This window comes from Phascolarctos cinereus, unplaced genomic scaffold (assembly GCF_003287225.1).
Source record: "Phascolarctos cinereus isolate Bilbo 61053 unplaced genomic scaffold, phaCin_HiC Scaffold_4;HRSCAF=312, whole genome shotgun sequence".
Classification (NCBI taxonomy): Eukaryota; Metazoa; Chordata; class Mammalia; order Diprotodontia; family Phascolarctidae; genus Phascolarctos; species Phascolarctos cinereus.
Genome location: NW_027555847.1, coordinates 327,117,963 through 327,134,545, shown reverse-complemented (window position 1 = coordinate 327,134,545; position 16,583 = coordinate 327,117,963).

Here is a 16,583-nt window from a genome sequence, read left to right as displayed (position 1 = left end):
CATAAAGAGCTAGCATAGTGACAGGGAAGCTCAATATACAAACACAGATGAGAATAATTCCAAAACATGTACAAGCAAAAGCTCAAAGGAAAACACAGTATGGTACAAATTCAACTAGAATCCCTTTAAGAGATGAAGGAAGAGTTTGTTTTTTAAGAGATAAAAAATGTTTTTGTCAATAAAATAAGAGTACCTGAGGTTAAAAAAAATAGAAAAGAAATAAGAGCTATGAAAGAAAAGTTTGGAAAGGGTATTGACAGTTCAGCACAAGAGTTATAAAACCTTGTTCAAGCAACAAACTCCCTGAGAATTAGAATGTACCAAATAAGAAGCCAGTGACTTATGGGACAAGAAATATCCAATCAAAGTGAAAAGACTGAAAAATAGGAGAAAATGTCAGATATCTCACTGTAAAAACAATCTATTTGGAAAACAGATCAAGGAGAAAATTTAAGAATCATTGAACTATCTGGACCCAAAAGACCCTGGATATCATAGTTCAAGAAATCAAAACTGTCCAGACCTCTTAGAATCAGAGAACAAAGTAGAAATAGAAAGGATTTCCATTCACTTCCTGAAAGAAACCCCAAAATGAAAAGTCCCAGAAACATTATAATCAAAATCCAGAGCTTTAAAGTCAAAGTGTTGCAGGTTGCCAGAAAGAATAAGTCCAAGCACCAAGAAGCCAGCTAGATCACACACGATTTAGCAGTGACTACCATAAAAGAGTGGAGAATTTAGAATATGATATTCCAGAAGGCAAAGGCTATAAGCTTATAGCCAAAAAATACTTAGCATAATTTTATAGAGGGAGATTGAAATGGACCTTTAATGAAATGAAACAGAGGACTTCCAAACATTCTTAATAAAAAGACCGGACCTGTGAAGAACCTTTGAAATTCAAAAACAGGAATTAAGAGAAACATTAAAAAATAAATATTAATAAGGGACTAAGTAAGGATAAACTGCTTATATTCATATATGTTACATGAGGTCCTTCTGAACCTTATCATCATCAGGGCTTATAGGGGGACTCTTTATTAGACAAGGCCTAGGAGTGGTTTCGTTATGTCTCAATGAAGAATGGAAAGGAAAGGAAGAATACACTGAGGAGGAGAGAGGAGGGGAAAGGAAGGTTAAGGAAAATCATTTCACATGATCAGGATATGCAAGTAGATGTCTATACAAATAAGGACGAAGAGATGGGGGAAGCTGCTAACACATCAGTCTCCTCATCTAAACTAGTCAAAGAAGGAAAGAACACATACCCACATACAAATTTTGGGTATAGAAATGTATTTCACATATCAGGAAAATAGAAGAGAAAAGAGAGACGGGGGAAGGAGGAATTAGATAAAGGATAGATAAAGGGATAAATTAATCCTAAACAAAACAAACTCTAAGGATGTACAAAAATATTGATAGCTCTTTTTGAAGTGGCAAAGAATGGTACTCTGAGGTAGTGTCCATAAATTGGAGAATGGCTGAACAAGTTATAGTATGAAAATGTGATAGAACACTATTGTGCTGTAAGAAATTAAGGAGATTTTTCTGAGAAACCTAGGAAGACGTATAAGAACTGATACAGAGTGAAGTGAAAAGAATCAGAACAGTTTATACAATGACAACAACACAGTAAAGGCAAACAACTTTTGAATAATTAGGAACTCTGATTAGAACCCTGACCACCACAATTCCAGAGGACTACTAATGAAACATGCTAGCCATGTCCTGACAGAGAAGTGAAGGACTCAGAATACAGAGTGAGATTTTATTTTTGGACATGGTCAATGTGGAAATTGTTTTGTTTGACTATACATGTTTGTAACAGAGATTTGGTTTGTTGGTTTCTTGGGGGGTTTTTTGGTATTATTTTCAGTGCTGGAGAATAAAAAGGGGATTGGGATAGGAAGGTGAAAAGTTATCATTTTTCTGATTTAAAAAAAAATAATTAAAACAACAACAATATACTTTGTTTCCTAGGAATTGAAATGGAGCTAATAGAAAAACTGGCCACACTGTCCAGTTCTTCACACTTTCCCTATTTCCTCTCTGAGAGTACAAGAGAAAGAGGTCTGGCCTTTAAATAAAGAGAGTTGAGTTCCAGTCTTGGTTTTGTCATTAACTAGGGGTACAAACTTTTGGAAAACCTACTGTGAAATTAACTTCATATAACAAAAAAAGCCCACTGAACAAACATTCATAATTATTTACAACAATTTACAACATACATGAATATAAAAATTGCCGTCAGTCTCTTTGTCTATTGATGTATGTGCAAATGTAAACATTTTTTCAAATTGTTATTGTTAGTGAGTACTGTTCTCAGAATCACAACATCATCTATTTAGAGTTGGAAGAAAGAAAGCTCAGAGGATATTTAGTCTAACCACTTTGTTTTACAGATGAAGAAACTAAAAGTCTCACTAGTAGTAAATAAGCATTAGAGGGTGGGATTTGATCCTATAGCTTTTGGTTCCAGTAATTGATGTTTGTTTTGTTTAATTCACACTATTTCACAACTCTCCATACATCTTTAATTTCTCTTGATTGTCATTTTATGTCAGTATAATATTCACTTAATACCACTGTACTAGAATTTATTTAGTGAATCTGCAATTAACGTAGTTTCCAGTTCTTCATTATTACAAATAATGCAACTACAAATATGTCTGTACTGATTGTAACTAAGAAGAAAATGGGACTTTCTTTACTTTTCTTTCCTTTCTCAGTATACTTTCATATTGCTCTCTAAAGCGATTATATCAACTTGCAAAATCAGTAGAAATGTATGTGTACCTGTTTGCCTGAAACTCCATCAGCACTGAGTGCCATCATTTTGGTTTTGCCAATTTTATGGCAATCAGATGTTACCTTAAAGTTACTTTAATTTACTTTATTATTAAATTTGGAATTTTCATCATATAATTATTCACAATTTGTTTTTTCTTATTTGTAAATTGTCTTTTCCTATTGAATGACCATTTATCCATGGAAGACTAGGTGTTATCCTTATATATTTATATCAATTTCTTTAAAATTCTGGTGTGAATTGATAAATGGTCAAAGGATATGAACAGACAGTTCTCAGATGAAGAAATTAAAGCCATCTATAGTCATATGAAAAAATGCTCTAAATCATTATTGATTAGAGAAATGCAAATCAAAACAACTCTGAGGTACCACATCACACCTATCAGTTTGGCCAACATGACAAAACAAGAAAATGATAAATGTTGGAGAAGATGTGGGAAAATTGGAACACTAACACGTTGGTGGAGTTGTGAAATGATCCAACCATTTTGGAGAACAATTTGGAACTATGCCCAAAGGGCTACAAAAATGGGCATACCCTTTGATCCAGCAATAGCACTTCTAGGGCTATATCCCAAAGAGATCAAACAAATGGGAAAAGGACCCACATGTACAAAAATATTCATAGCAGCTCTTTTTGTGGTGGCAAAGAATTGGAAATTGAGGGAATGCCCATAGATTGGGGAATGGCTGAACAAGTTGTGGTATATGAATGTAATGGAATACTATTGTGCTATAAGAAATGATGAGCAGGAGGACATCAGAAAAACCTGGAAAGACTTGTATGGACTGATGCTGAATGAAGTGAGAAGAACCAGGAGAACATTGAACACCATAATAGCCACATTGTGTGATGATTAACATTGATAGACTTAGCCCTTCTCAGCAACGCAAGGATCTAAGACATCTCCAAAGGTCTCATGATGGAAAATGCTATCCACATCCAAAGAAAGAACTATGGAGTTTAAATGCAAATTGGAACATACTATTTGCTTTTTTTTCTTCTGTTTTGTTTTGTTTCATCTTTCTTGTGGTTCCTTCTATTGGTTCTAATTCTTCCTTACAACATGACTAATGTGAAAATACGTTTAATAGGAATATATATAGATAGCCTACATCAGATTGCTAGCCATCTTGGGGGAGGGAGGGGGGAAAGGAGAGGGAGAAACATTTAAAACTCAAAAGCTTATGGAAGTGATTGTTGATAAATCAAAATAAATTAATTAAAACAAAAAACAACTCTGGTCTATTCAAGCAAGTGTAATATATTACCTCTGTTGGCTTAGCTGGACAGCAGTGGGAGCTTGTAATAAGGATGTGGTAATATGCCACAAGGAATCTGTAGACTCAGCTGACAAAAAAAGTTAACAAAAAAAATTTTAAAAACTGCTCCAGTTAAAATTTCTTGTGCCATGTGATATAAAATAGAGACTTAAATTTATCTTTATTTTACTATCCATTTTTAAACAATATTTATTAGAATAATTTCCTCTATGTTTAATATCCATAAGTTTATCAAACACTAACATTTTAGATACATTTTTTACTTCACAATTAGAAAGACAGGACAACCTCTGTTTTTATGAAGGCAAAACCTCTTGTCAATAAGTCTGGTGAAGGTTCCATAACTCCTGCTACATCACAAGCTGTCCCAGACCATCATACACACCTGTGAGGTGCCTGTTGCCTGTAAGCTTCTGTTCATCTGGCCCTCAAACTTAAGAGCAGCTGTGCTGTCAGGGTGAAACACAAGAGAAGCATAGTACTTTTTATTGGCTTCTTCACACCACAATTCTGAACCTCACCTGTATGGAAAGTTTTCAGCTGCAACCCTCCCATCCTCATCACACACACACACACACACCACACACACACACACACACACACACACACACACACTTTCTCTTACTCATTCACACACTCTTTCACGTATACAATCCCTCAAACTTTTGAGCATTCAACTTCTGCCATTTTGAATTTGCCTGACATTAGTAAATAGTCAATTAACTTCTTTTTAAGTTCTTGCTATACACCAGGCACTGTACTAACTGCTGGGGATACAGATGCAAGAAAGAAAGACAGTTCCTGCCAGAAAGGAAGTTACAATCTAATGGGGGAAGACAACACACAAAAGAAAGCTGAAAAGGATGAGAGAGGTACCTGGTATAAGGGCATGGTGGAGATGCCAAAGAAGTCCAGAATAAATGCAGTCACCTGGGAAATGAGGAGATGTTGGAACTGTTCCCCTTCTTAAATGAAGGAGTTTATGGTTCTACCCTCTAATCAGAGGGGGCAGAGGATATTAATGATGTGTGAGTATCGAGGCAGATTGGATCTTGGAAGATCCAATCAGATTTCTCAATGATGGCTTACTGGGAATATGATGGAGAAGCTGAAGAAGTCCAAAATGAGTGTAGCCAGGTGGGAAATGAAGAGGTGCACAAAGCACTACTTTGTGTTCGAAAATATTATAAATTTCTGGAAGTGTACTCAGGCAAAAAGAAACCCCATATTCCTTTTTCCCTACTATTTAATACTATCTAAAGTCTATTAATTTCAGCTCATTCAACAGTTTTTCAGACCTATGGTTTCTTTTTTTAGAATAACTTTTTCTTATGAACTTCATAATTTCAACAAATATGACCAAATAACAAAACAAGGAGGAAAATCTTAATTAAAAACATAAAATCAGAATTATTTTCATTATAAGGGGAGAAAAAACATACATTTTAGCAAAATAATAACCATAATAACTCATTTGTGCTTAATCCTTGTTCTCTGAATCTGTGGTCATCTTTTGGCACTAGATGTATTTTTTGTACATAACATATTATATGCAACATATCAGAAGGGAATTCAAACTTTCTTATTTTATTGTGTATATTGCTAACCCAAATTTAATAGAACACAGCATCTTTATTTTTATTTTATTTAGTTCAGCTTTTCGAGACCTTGCAGTATAGTCAATATACATGACATATATAAACATATACACTTAGATTAGAAGTGTTTCATGTAGGCAACACATTGTTGGATTTTAAAAACTCATTATGTAATTATTTTAATAGGGGAATTCAGCCCATTCACATTTAATGCTAAAATGGTTAGATCTGACATCATCTGCTATTTCCCCCCCACACCCCATGTTTTTATAAATGGTCTCTCTAATTCTATTAAATTTATTTTTATTTGTAAATCTACATTAAAGCAAACAACATTTTTGTTATTTCTAATAGAAACTATATGACTTTTTGAGGTTTAGTCTCCCTCTACTACCCTTTATTAAGAATAAGAGTTTTGCTTTGGCAATAGTACACTCCTTCCCTTTTACTACCTTTGTTTTATTTCTTGTTCATCTAAAAGGCTCCTTTCACTATATATGTATATGAGATCAGCTTCCTTCAGCCAAAACAATATTGTAGGCATTTAAATTTATTTTTTAGAGAATTATGCTTCTTATAGTATAATCTCAACTGTAATTAATGGTAATCTCTGGATTCCCTCTGTCCTTGTTTCATGTCTTAATTATTTGTGATTGAAGGGACTTCTTCAGTTGGGGACTTTTACTAACAAATTCTTAAATAGTTTGTTGGTTTTTAAATATCATTCTTTTGCCTTCAAAAAAGAATGCTTATATTAGTTGGAAGATGGATGGCAAGATCCAAGTCTATGTTTTTTAGTTTCATGTATATTCTGGATTAACTGCATTTTTGCTCCATAGTTTTGTCTGAGAAGCCTGATGAAATCCTGATGGGTATTTTTGATATGCAAATTCTTTCTTCTTTCTGAACGCTTGAATGATATTTTCTTTGTCTTTGGCAAACACTTGCCTCCCTTTATACTCCCCTCAAACCTCCTGGCCCTCCTTCTCTCCTGGCACATGCAGTGCACTCAGGATGCCCTCCGGCCCACTTAATTCAAACATTGTGGTAGTCTAGTCAAGTCTTCAGTCCTAAAAAGTAGCCACATTCCAAAATTATCAGACCCTTTCTATCCCTTAACTCCTTTGCCTCACCCCCCATCTGATAAAACTGTCTTTACTTCAGCTGCTAGTAGAAAAGTAGACTAGACTTTGTTCAAATACAAAAGTGTGAATGGTCGATGGACTTAATGGGGAATAAAGGTTATGTATAATTTATTTTATTTTTTTAAATTTCATTAATTTATTTTGATTAGTTATATATAATTTAAAAGAGGAATTTATTAACCCAAATGTGGTGAGGTAATCAGCTGGTAAGTATCATGTGTCTGAGGCCACATTTGAACTCAGGTCCTCCTGACTCCAGGGCCAATGCTCTATCCACTGCGCCACCTAGCTTCCCTCTCCACCTAGTCTTCTACCATCAAAACAGAGGTCAGTAATTTGTTACCCTATGTCTGAAAGAGTGCCAATCTTAGTTAAAATCAATCATGTATGCCAGCAGGCCTGTAATCCCTGGTCCTAGGGGAGGCTGAGGCTGGTGGATCTCTTGAGTTTAGGGGCTTTAACTGCAGTAGGCCTTTAGCTGATTGGGTATCCAGCACTAATATGGTGAGCCCCTAAGAGGAAAGAGTGGGACACCAGGTTGCCCTAAGAGGGTCAAAACAGTCTAGGTCAGAGAAATAGAGCAAGTTAAAACTTCCATATGATCAAAATTGGGATCATATGATTAGCAGTTGCTGCACTTCCAGACTAGACGAAATAGGAGAGCAATCAATCAAATCATATAACACTTGTAAGTAGTAAGCAGTTAATAAAAAAATCCTCTGCTGTTTTATTACAATATATTAACATTAACTCAATTGTCTTTCCAATAATCTGAAAACTGCCTAGAAATTATTCTAAGAAAGTAGAAGAAAACAGCAATTCCATCAATAAAGTCACGAAGTCAGTGGCAATGTCAGACTGGTGAAGAGATCTTTTCCCACTCATGTGCAAAAAAAAGAAAAACCTACACTTGAAATGGATTGTTGTTGAACTTAATAATGTTAGCAAGTGGAAACTAGAGGACAGAGGAACTTTTTCCTCGAGTTAAGAGGAACAGACAAGGCTATGTGTATACAGAAGGTTTGTGCTGGCATATCTCCCATTTGGGGTACCTTTGCAACTCTCTTCTCCCCTCTACAAGTTGTACCACTCAATGACAACATGCATATAAGTGAAGAGGCAGCCTGAGGAAATGGAAAGAACTTTGACCTTAGTTGAGTCCAAAGGCTTGTCACCTCAATTATGTATAACTACTCACTGGAGCCCCATTTTCCAAACCATTAAATTGAGAATAATAGTGTTTGTACTATTTACCTGGGTTTGGCTAGATACTTCCTTGAATGGACTCAGCCCATTCTGTCTTCAGGTAGGGAAAGCAATTATTATCAAGTCAGAAAACATTTCCTATCAGTGCTGTAACCTTATGTGACTGTCTTATAAAAGATTTAAATAACTATATTTTCTTGAACTCTTAGAAACCACAGATGAGCCCATACTGAGATCTGTTATGGCCTCATTATTTGTACATTTTTATTGCACCATATTACGTCCACTTACTAAAAGAGTAGTAATTACATAATCCTAAACCAACTTTTCATTCCAAGGCTGTGGAGAAAAAGGTTAAATGTTCCAGTTACAAGACTGCATTCTGGAAACAATCAGAGAACTGAATATATAAACAGCGCTCTGCTTCCCACTGTCTCAGATTCTCCTGCTATACCCATTAAGTTATTATTTGCGTCAATCCATGTTGCTTTTAAAAGACCAGACTTAATTATTTATTTTCCAAAGCCTTTAGCAACTTCGGTGTCGTGGTTACCATACATTGTCAAGTGTTCTTAAACATTATTTATCAATTTGTAGAATCATCAAAGAGTTCTTTCAAGGTGCTATTCACATTCTTATTAATAATATGATTTATGTAGAGTCCAAAAGTTAATCATACATGCATCACACACATACACACACACACACACACATCAGCTTAATGTAGCATAGAGTACTAGATTTTGGACAGCTAGGTGGCGCAGTGGATAGAGCACCAGCCCTGGAGTCAGGAGGACCTGAGTTCAGATCCAATCTCAGACCAGACATTTGACGTTGACACTTACTAGGTGTGTGACCCTGGGCAAGTCACTTAACCCCAACTGCCTTGCCAAAAAAAAAAATACTAGATTTAAAGAACCTGAGTTTAAACCTTCACTCTATTCCTTTTGTAATAATAATAATAACAACAAAAATGATGATGATGATGATGATGACAATCACTAACATTTATATAGCACTTTAAGGTTTGTATCATTTGATCTTCACAACCCTGGAAAAGCAGGTGCTATTATTATCCTCATTTTATATAAGAGAAAACGGAGGCAGAAAGAAACTAAATGACTTGCCCAGAGTCTCACAGCTAGTGAACATCTAAGTCTGGATTTGAACTTAGGTCTTCCTAACCCCAGATCCAGTAGTCCATCCACTGTATTACTTAGACAAGTCACTTAAACCCTGGGGGCTCCAGTTTTCTCCTCTGTAAAATAAGGTGGTTGGATTAGATTAGCAGTTCTCAAATTGTGGTCCAGGCCCCCATGAGACCTTTTCAGAGGGTCTTTGAAGTCAAAACTGTCTCCACAGTAATACTAAGATGCTTTAGTTTCTAATATGGTAATTATCAATAGATATAATCTACACATTTGGGGTTGATTGAGCGTTTTAAAGGGTCTTGAGATCAAAAAGTTTGAGAACCATTGGATTAGATGGTTCTCAGCAAATCTAAATTCCAGAGCTGTAACTGGCACAGGATAAAATGGTCTTTGCCTGGGGACACCTCTCTGGGGGCGGGGCAGGGCAGCTCTTCTCTAGAAGGTCATGTTTCCTCCTGATGTCAACCATTATCCAAGTCTCAACTCATGACTCCCCTAGAAGAACCTGGAGCACAACCACCCCCATAGGACTCTGGGGGAGATGAGTACCTGGACCACTCTGGCCCAAGGCATAGCTCCACTTTCCCTGTCAGGCTGTCCTTTGTGCTGCTGCACCCAACCTCCCCCCAGCCCCGTATTTGCTCCTATTCAAATGAATATGCCCAAAGAACAACTTTAGACATTTACAACTCCATAAAATCTTATGACCCTAAAAAATAATTAGATGTTTCCAATTGTTTCACATTTATTAATGGCAACATGTATCACTTATGACCTGGTACCCTCAAATGCTAGGATCAGAAAGATCAGGTTTAGTCCTGGAGCATCTGATAAACCACTTTTTTCTCTTTTCTACAACAATTCAATCTAGGCTTACTGATACTCAACACTTCATCTTCAACACACTTTGCAGCTGGTTATTGCTAAGTCTTGTCATTTCTACCTTCACATTTCTGATTTACCTCCCCTTCTGTCTAATCAACATAACCATCTCCTTAGTTTAGGTCTTGATCTTCTCTTGTTTAGAATATTCCAATAGACTTCTAGATCTTCCTCAGACCTTTCCTTACTCCTATACACCTTCCACTCAGCTGCCAGGGTGATTTTTCTAAAACATGAATCTGATCACATCACTCATATGCTCAAGAAGCTTCTGTAAATCCCTATTACCTCCAGAGTCAGATGCAAATTCCTCCGTTGGACATTTATGGATCTTCACAACTCGGCCCCTTCTCACGCTTTGCTCTCCTCTATACCCTCTGCTTTTCAGTAATACTGGCCAACTTGTAGTTCCTCAAACATGACTCTCCATCTCCCATCTCTGTGCCTATAGCCTGTCTCCCATACCTGGAAGATTCAATCACCTCACTTCCTCCTTATCCTGTTTTCTTTTAAAACTCAACTAATTGGATTATAGACTCCTTCAGGGCAGAAACTGTCTTTTATCTCTTTGTATTCTCAGCACTAAACATTGTACATACTGGGCACACAGTAGGCACTGAATGTTTATTGACTAAAGCCAAGTGGCATGGCACATGCCAGGAATCCCAACTACTGAAGAGGCTAAGACTGGCAGATCTCTTGAGCTTAGGAATTCTGAGTTATAGATGGGTGTCCATTCTAAGTTAGGGGAGAAAAACCAGGCCAAGTCAGAAGGGGGACAAGTCAAAACTCCCAACCAATCAGTAGTGGAATTGGTTCTGTGAGTAGCTCCTGAACTTTCAGCCTGAATCAGATGGGAGACCTGGTCTTAAGAAACAAAACAAAACTCAGCTCAAATTTTACCTACTCTGGAGGGCTTTTTTTGGACCCCCCCTCCCCTCAGCTGCTAGTGCCTTTCTCTCTCAGATTGCTTTCAATATGTACTGTATATATCTTATATGTCCCCAGTTGTTTACATGTTCTCTCCCCCTCCCCCTTAGAATATAAGGACCATGTTTTTGCCCTTTTTTGTATCCCCAGCACTTAGCACAGTGCCAGGCTCATAGGGCTTAATAAATGCTTGTGGACTTGACCTGTTTCTACAGTGCTCACAGGGAAATATTACCATCTTCAGTCCTGCAGCCCAAGGGTAGGAACCAGAGAGTTAATTAATTAGCTCTGTCAGGAGCTGCAAAGGGAGCTTGAAGCAAAGCCAAGACAGAAACCTTAAGCTCTTGGCACTCGGGCCTATACTCACTCCAGATTTCCTGAAGAGAAACACGGAAACTTAAAGTGAGAATGGTAAGGTTTCTTACTTATTTCAGTATATTATAGTACTGTTTCTATAAAGAATATAAGTGAGTAGTACTCTCTAAGAGTTTCAGTTTTATGAAATGTTTAAGTGGAGTCAGTATTTATGAACATAATTATTTTTTTAAAAATTAAAACAATATTTTACTTTCCTCAATTACAAGTAAAAACAATTTTTAACATTTTTTTTAAAATTTTGAGTTCTAAATTCTCTATCTTCCTTCCTCCTCCCCTCCCTGCCCCCAGATAGTAAGCAATCTGATATAGGTCATCTATATGCACTTATGTAAAACATATTTTCCATATTAGTCATTTTGTGGAAGGAAGGAAGAAAGAAAGGAAGGAAGGAAAGAAGGAAGGAAGAGAAAGAAATATAAAAAGGAAGAAAAAGAAAGAAAGAAAGAGAAAGAAAGGAAGGAAGAAAGAAAGAGAAAGAAAGAAAGAAAGAAAGAAAGAAAGAAAGAAAGAAAGAAAGAAAGAAAGAAAGAAAGAAAGAAAGAAAGAAAGAAGGAAAGAAAGGAAGAAAGGAAGGAAGGAGGAAGGAAGGAAGGAAGGAGAGAAAAGAAAAGAAAGAATAGTATGCTAGTATGCTTTGGTCCACATTCAGACTCCATCAGTTCTTTCTCTGGAAGCAGATAGCATTTTTCATCATGAGTCCTTTGAGGTTGTCTTGGATCATTGTATTGCTGAGAATAGCTGTCATTCACAGTTTTCAGCATAAATATTGCTGTTACTGTGTACAGTATTCTTCTGGTTCTGCTCACTTCACTCTGCATAAGTTTATGTAAGTCTTTCCAGGTTTTTCTGAAATCATTCTGCTCATCATTTCTTATAGCACAATAGTATTCCATTATAATCATAGACCACAACTTGTTTTGCCATTCCCCAATTGATGGGCATCTCCTTAATTTCCAATTCTTAGCCACCACAAAAAGACTGCTATAAATACCCTTGCACAAATAATTCCTCCCCACCCCCTTTTTAAAATTTCTTTGAGATACAAATCTAGTAGTGGTATTGCTGAATCAAAGCCCTTTGGGCTTATGAACATAATTGTTAACATTGCTTTTGGCCAAACAATCAAGTTAACGTGGTAGCTTCTTACAACTCTCAGCTCCCTCAGGGAGCCAGACAGTTCTTAAAATGTCTCTCCTTAATCTGTTTTTTTCAAAATCAGTTGTTTTTTTACAACTGATCTTTTACTTTCTTCTATTATTTTTCCAATATTTGATTTTGTTTTAACATTTCTTGCTATTGCACTGATTTATTTGGTCTCTTCTAGCTTTCAGGTATTACATTGGGTAATACTTTGGTAAGATTGACCAGTTTGTTTCCTGAGCTATTTATCTTCCTTTCAATTCTCTCCTACAGAGCTTATATATTCTATGTGCACACACACGTAGCATTGTGTATATATACACATATAATATGTACATGTAATATATGCATATAATTTTAGATATTAAATATATTTTATGTTTAATACATATGTTCAAATATGACATGTTCGATATATTGTGTTATATAATATGCATATAGTACATAAACATATATGTGTCTATGCACACATGCATGCTGTATGTGTGTGTGTATGGAATACCTATACACTAGCTACATAAACATACCCAGTATATATGTGTGTGTGTGTGTATATATATATATATATATATATATATGTGTATATATATATTTATATACACACACATATATTCATATACATATATATGTACATACATATATATATTCTTCTCAGAGGAAAAGGCAGTAGAAGTTGAGGTTGGGGGAAGGTAAAGAAGGAGGGAAATATTGGAAGTAAGGATACCCAGCACAAAGGCAGAATTGGGAGACAGTGTGTCCTGTGCAAGGAACAGCAAATAAGCCAAGATGGCGAGACTAGAGGGTAAAGGATTTTATGAAAGCGATAGATTTTGAAAAATAAAATGTACTGAACATGTGATAAAGGAAGGAGAAAATATGGACAATCTGCTAGTTCTCTTGGTATACCTACAATATCAAGAGAACTCAATGAAATCCCCACCATGTTGGGTATGGTAACATTATGGGAAGATGTTGAAGAGAGTCCCACAGAATGGGCAGTGGATGGACCATGATCTGCCTTGTTGCAGCAAATACCTTCTTCAATTACAGATCCACTGTGGGATTGGAATACTCAAATTCTGGGAGTGAAGCCCATACCTTCTCCTCTCCTATGTTGTTCACAATCTCTATATGTTTCCTCTGCGGTGTTTTATAATATCTTAAAAGATAAAGATGGGGGTATGCTGCTTTGAGGAGGAGAGGAAATGCGGAGGGGTAGGGGAGATGGTAGAAGGGGAGAAGAGGAAAGGGAATGCAGGAGAGCTAGGTATCTTGAATATGGGGAACCCAGGAGCTAACATCATAAACAGTAGCACTGAAGAACCCAGTGGATGAAGTCTGTGAATTGGGTCCTGGGGATTAGTGACAAAAGGAAAGGGAAGGAGAAAGGCAACAAGCATTTTATAGCACCTACTATATACCAGGCACTGTACTAAGCACTTTTTTTTTCTTACAAATATTATCACATTTGATCCCCATAACAACGCTTCAAGGTAGGTGCTATTATTATTCCCATTTTACAATTGAGGAAACTGAAGCAAACAAAGATTAAGTCACTTGTCCAAGATGATCATAAATTAGTGTCTGAGGTTGGATTCGAACTCAGGTCTTCCTGACTCCACAACTAGTGCTCTATCTACTGTGCTACTAGATGTCTATATGACATAAAAATAACAAGTGTCACCATGAGTAATAGGATTGGTATACAGGATAATCTTACTCAAATTTTCCAGAACAGTCCCAATTTCATACAAAAAAATGTACATTTTAATGTATTAAAATATGGGTTCTTGTTACATACCCAGCAATCCCTTTATCCAGTAAATCAGTTAACTATTTCCTTTAGTCTATTGTCAGTTCTATTCAAACATTTATTAAGTACCTATTATGGGCAAGGCAGTGAGCTATGTAAAAAGAGTCACTGGATCACTGAGGGTAGCACTGTATAAAAAAGAATATTGCTCCTCCTTTGTTTTAGAAGAGGATTGATGACATCATTGGGTGATGTTTTGACTTGTGCGTGAGTTGTATTTAAGGGAGGCAGAGCTGCACAAAGTCATCAGCCTCAGGCTCTCTTCTGAGTCATCAAAGTCCAGCGGCAGGACAAAAGTCAGGATGACCGATGACAGTCCAGGATGCAGTGGATGACCTTGGTGTCTTCAAAGTCTGACCGTGCTCTAAGTGCTCCACAGCACCTGCCTCAGCCACCTTCATGGCCATTGGAACAAATTGTTCTCATCCACGCATTCTGCCAGGGAAAGTCTTCACATGGTTGGGGTAGACATTCCCCTAACTCATCAATGGGTTCAAGGCCTGTCAGTTACCTCAGCCTGGTTTAACCCTGAGATGGTTTTACTGGGGTGTGGCCACTGTGCCTGCTACAGCTTCTTAGAGCCATAGGTGAGAGAGAGTTCAGTGAAAGGTAGACACCAAAGGTGGATAAGCAGCCCTCAGACCAGAGGTATTGATCCTCCCTGAACACCCCAGACACCCCAGAGGTTTACTCATGTGATGAAATCAAGGGGAAGCATGGTGGAGAGTATTTGTGTGAAACACAAAGAAGGAAAAACAAAAGCGATTTTGTCACCAGGAATGCTACAGACAACTCGAATGGAAAGAGGAGTTAGATAAAGAGTTTGGGGAAGAGATCAAAAACCTGGGACAGAGATACACTATATCAGTGATGGGAAGCTTCAATTATCTAGACATCTCCTGGAGCACTTGTCAGGAGAGGGGAGGGAAGAGAGTAAAGTAAAGTTCCTGTCTGACAGGAACCCTCACACTGAGAAATAGCCAGTCTAACTGAGGCAGTATGGCACAGTAGAAAGGACAGTAGATTTGGAGTGAGAAGACCCAGGCATAAGTCCCAGAACCCAACTATACTACTTAGTACCTGTGTGACCATGGGAAAGCCACATAAATTCTGCAGGCTGTAAAGTGAGGGGATTGGCCCACATTACTTCTACAATCCCTTGCAACTCTAAGTCTATTATTCTATGATGCCAAATTGAGCTGGACAGCAAGAAAAACATAACAATTAAAATCAGGGCTTTTCATTAAAGTCCAGTTTTGTTGCCTTTTAGGGAACACTCACACCTATAGGGGAGTGGAAGGGGATGGGGTAAATCCCAGTAGGGCTTGGAACTGTCACACAGCCAACTCCATTTTTGCACAGGTCTATTGTGAGGAAGCTTTCCCTTCCTTTGAACCTAAACCTGTTCCTCTGTAACTTCATCCACTGCTCTAAGTCCTCGGGGTCCAGAAGAAGCCAAACCCCTGCATTCATCTCATAACCTTTCAAGTACTTGAACACAGCTATGTTGTCCCTCCTAAGCCTTCTCTCCTCTAGGCTAAACATTCCCTGTTCCTTCAACAAGTCCTCCAGTGTTCTCAACCTTCTGATCAACACACTCTGGACTCTTTCCAGCTTGCCAACATCCTTCCTAAAATGTGCTGTCCAGAATTGAACAAACAATGTTCCAAATATGATCTAACTAAGGCAGAGCATAGGAGAACTAACACATTCTTCATTCTGGACGTGCCTTTCTTCATCTAGCCTAGTATTGGCAGTAATATTTTTGGCTTTGGGTCACACTGTTGGCTCATTTTGAGCTCGCAATCCACTCAAGCTCAAACTCAAGCTCTTTTGCACATTCCATTGTATCTAGGATTAGAGGGGCCCTGAGTGATCATATTGTCACAGGGGTGGGGAACCTGTGGCCTTGGGACCACATGTAGCCTTCTAGGTCTTTGAGTGAGGCTTTTTGACTGAGTCCAAGCTTTATAGAACAAATCCTTGTATTAAGGGATGTAGCCTCAAGGCTGCAGGTTCCCTATCCCTGGTAGGTTAGCAAACTATAGTGCTGACACCTATCAGGCCCCGTGAGCTAAGAATAGATTTCATATTTTAAAATAAAGGGGGTTTTTGCATTTAGAAAAGTAAAAACCATTCTTAGCTCAGGCAGAGGGCAGGATTTATCATTATTCTAGACTTTTGTCAGACTCTAGCCAGTGTGAGCACTGGATTGGAGCTTGAATCTCAGTTCTGTCTTACT